Source organism: Pinus tabuliformis, chromosome 9 (assembly GCF_031772625.1).
Source record: "Pinus tabuliformis cultivar Carrire ecotype Pingquan chromosome 9, CPIR1, whole genome shotgun sequence".
Lineage (NCBI taxonomy): Eukaryota > Viridiplantae > Streptophyta > Pinopsida > Pinales > Pinaceae > Pinus > Pinus tabuliformis.
In genome coordinates, this window is record NC_142307.1 from 367997099 (window position 1) to 368000874 (window position 3776).

Consider the following 3776-nt stretch of genomic DNA (forward strand, 5'->3'; position numbering starts at 1 on the left):
GCCTCTCACTATGTTATTGGGGCAGTACTTACTCAACATGGGCATATAGTGGCATATCACAGTCATACACTTTTAGACACAATCTGGAAGCATCCCACTTATGACAAAGAGATGTATTCCATTGTGCAGGCCTATCGAAATTGGAAGCATTTCATTTTGGTGAAGTAAACGGTCATCCACATAGACCACTGACCCCTGCAGTTCATACAAACCCAAGGGAAATTGCAAAATGATTTCCATCAGAAGTGGTCCACATACATGAAACAATTCCATTTGAATATCAAGTATAAGAAGGGCAGCACCAATGATGTTGCAGATTGCGTCAGTTGACCACTGATCATGGCATTAACCACTATGCTCAACTCTTGTGGGCACGAGACTTATGATCGGCCACTTCTCTACAAAAGCGAAGCAGAATTTGGCCACACATACTAGACACTCTTGGAGGGTCAGCATGTTCCAGATTTTCACCTCGAAGATGCCCTGTTATGCCACCTGGGTCACCTTTGTGTTACTTCAAGCGATCGTGCTAAGATGATTTGGGAAGCACACTACAGTCGGTTTGTTTGGCATTTTGGGGTCAAGAAAATGGTCGCAGTACTGCAAAAGTATTTCTATTGGCCCAATCTTTGACATGATGTCGGGAAGTACATCAGATCATGCACTACCTGCACCATTACCAAACTGATCATCAAGAAGCAAGGCCTCTATACCTCGCTACCTACCCCTATTCGACCTTGGGAATCCATCTCCATGGATTACATGTCGGCCCTTCCTTCTACTAAGCATGGAAACGATTATGTTTTTGTGGTCATCGACAGGTTCTCGAAGATGGCCATTATGGCGGCCTGTAAGAAGAATATCACATCAGAAGCCACTGCTAAACTCTTCCTTGAACGAGTGTGGGTATACTTTTGGATCTCATAGTCTATCATCTCAGATTGGGATAGTAGGTTCCTTAGTACATTTTGGTCCAGTCTCTGGTCGATGCTGGACACCAAATTCACTAAGTCCACAACCTTCCATTCTCAAACTGATGGCTCGATAAAGGTTGTCAACAGGATGATCGTACACATTCTGCACATGTACAACTCAAAGCATCTACGCACATGGGATGAGAGCCTCCCCTATGTTCTGCACAGCTACAACTAGGCTCTCCATAGCTCAACTGGCTAGAGCCCTTTTCAGGTGGCCTTGGGATTCCAACCACTGTGTCGCATTGATGTCGCGATGCCATCTGTAGTTACTCACTCAGATTTAGCTCATGTTAAGTCTGAAATTGATAAGTCAAATAGCTTCACGAGCACATCCAACATATTCACCAGCAGGTCCACAACATTCTGGAGAAATCAAATTCCAAGTACAAGAAGTGACATGATCAACATCAGGTGCCACACAAGTTTTAGCTGGGTGACAAAGTCTGGCTGCATTTGCAAAAGGAAGGCGTTACCAGAGCCTATCAAAAACTCAGACCACTTCGATATGGTCCTTACACCATTACCAAGGTTGTGGGAGATAATGCATTTGAGCTCAGCATTCCCCCATTCCTTGGCCTACACCCAGTGTTCAATGTGGACCGCCTTTGGCCATACTTTCCACCATTACTAGACACATTTGACATTGCAGAATAGCTCACACCCACAGGGTTAAATCCAGATTGCATGGAACAAGCTGCAACTGATCGGATCACAGAAACACAAATCAAGCACACTTGCTAGCAGAATATCAAACTGTATGGAGTTGTCAAAGCAGGCCAACTCCTTCACCAGGGCAAGTGGCTGACTAGGGACCAGGTTTAGTAGAAGTTTCCTCATCTCATGGAGGAACTCAATGCAATGGAGACAATTGCTTCCTAACGGGGGAGGAGTGATCTAGGTGGATATTGGTGGCCACCCACCAAGTCCACATGGACCCCCACCATTGTTTCTTTGAGCTTTTTAGTTTCCTTAATTATAGCATAGTTGACTATTTTTAGCAATTTTTTGGGTCCTGAACTTCTGAAGCCGTTTTAAGGCCCTAAACGACGTTTTTTAAGAAAGCTGGGAGCAACATTTGTCCATGGACAGATGTTTCTCTTCCCAAATTTGTTGTTCTCCGATCGATCTTTCTAACAAGATATTGTGCGTGTTAAATGGAGATCATATGCCAAAGTTACGACCTCGAGAAATTGATGTACCAAGTTACCCAAACGAGGCCCACAGTTTTGCCTTTCATCTTCTAGGGTTAGGTTTTTGGATGTTTAGGGTTTTCCATTGTTTTTCAACAATAAATAGGCCTTCAAGCCTCATTGTAACATAGTTTATAGGCATGTAGGCGCCACATCTCTTCTCAAAGATAAGCTACCATCGACCTAGCTAGTTTATTTCCGTTTCTGTTTGTAAGCATATTTTAGTATTTTACACTAATGAAATGAAGTATTATTTCTACTGCATCCCTATATGTATGGTTATGTCTGTAATTTTTTGCATTCCTTTTTAAATCTGAATCATCCTTTGTCCATAACCATGGGTCGGTCATGTGCTGTGATGTGCTCATTTTCAACTTGTCCTCTTGGGTTGTCTCGAGTATCCTCTGTGAGATCCTCTAGCACTTCAAAACTTTTACTAGACGTTGGACACTTTGTTTGTGCAGGGTGTCCATCCCTCTCTGTGTTCCTCCAACTAGTGGGGATATTTATGAAACCTTCCCCATTTCTTGGCTTGGAGTTGGTGGTTTTCAACTTACGATCATTAAGGGAACAGTCCCTGAACAAGTGTCATGTTAATGGAATGTCCTACACTTGAAAGAAACATGCTTATAGTCAAGCATTTGAAACCAATTCTTATCTTCCTATTCCATGGAAATAACTTATGGAAGAGCCAGCAATATAAATGTAGACACACATTCTCACATAAGAAGCATAGAATCCTTGGTGAGTTTTTTCCAAGAGGCATACAAGCTTCCCCATTGTTGGGAATAGGTTCCCCTAAGAGACAGCTTTGGGGCTAAAAGTCAGCTTTGGGGCTAAAAGCCTATGTTTTGGGGAAGAAAGCCCAAATTTTTTATAAAGAATGTAAAGTCTCTACATTTTGTGGTCGTGGAGTGCAAAGGTGGCAAAAGTCATTAAACAATGTAAACTTTGAAACGGGAACTGATACTGTTAGCCATTTTGTAGAGGTGGCAAAAAAATGACCCGATTTTCAAAAGTGGTGATGCAGAATACACATGTTTTTTTTAGAACATGGTTTTTGGAACTTTAATTTTTTCATGTGCATTAAGTTTTAGAATGGTAGTGAATGGTAGTGATTTTCATCCTGATTTTAAAAAGTGAGTATTCTGCATCACACCCTTTTTTTAAAAGACCTATTTTTTGACTTTAAATTTTCTAGTGTGTGAAATGTAAAAAATTATTTTCTAAATTTGATAGTTTTTGAAGTGGTCATTTTATTCATATTTTCTTGTTCTCTATCTTAATTTTTTTTTTTTTTAGTGGGGTTTTTATTGTTTTGCGTTTTTAAATTAGAAAGTCGATAGTTTGAATTTTAGATAATCTACATATTTATACATCCTTAATTAATTTTTCAATCCACATGAAATAATTGTTTCTAAAAAACAACATTTTTTAACAATGGACATAAAAATAACCATTTTTAACATAAATATAACAAAAAAACTAAATGTTTTGATAATTTTTTGCTAGAATTAACATGTCAAAATCACAATTTTTATACAAAAATATTAACTAAAAATGGTCAAATAATAGTTTTTTTTATGAATTTCATGTCAAAAAAATAATA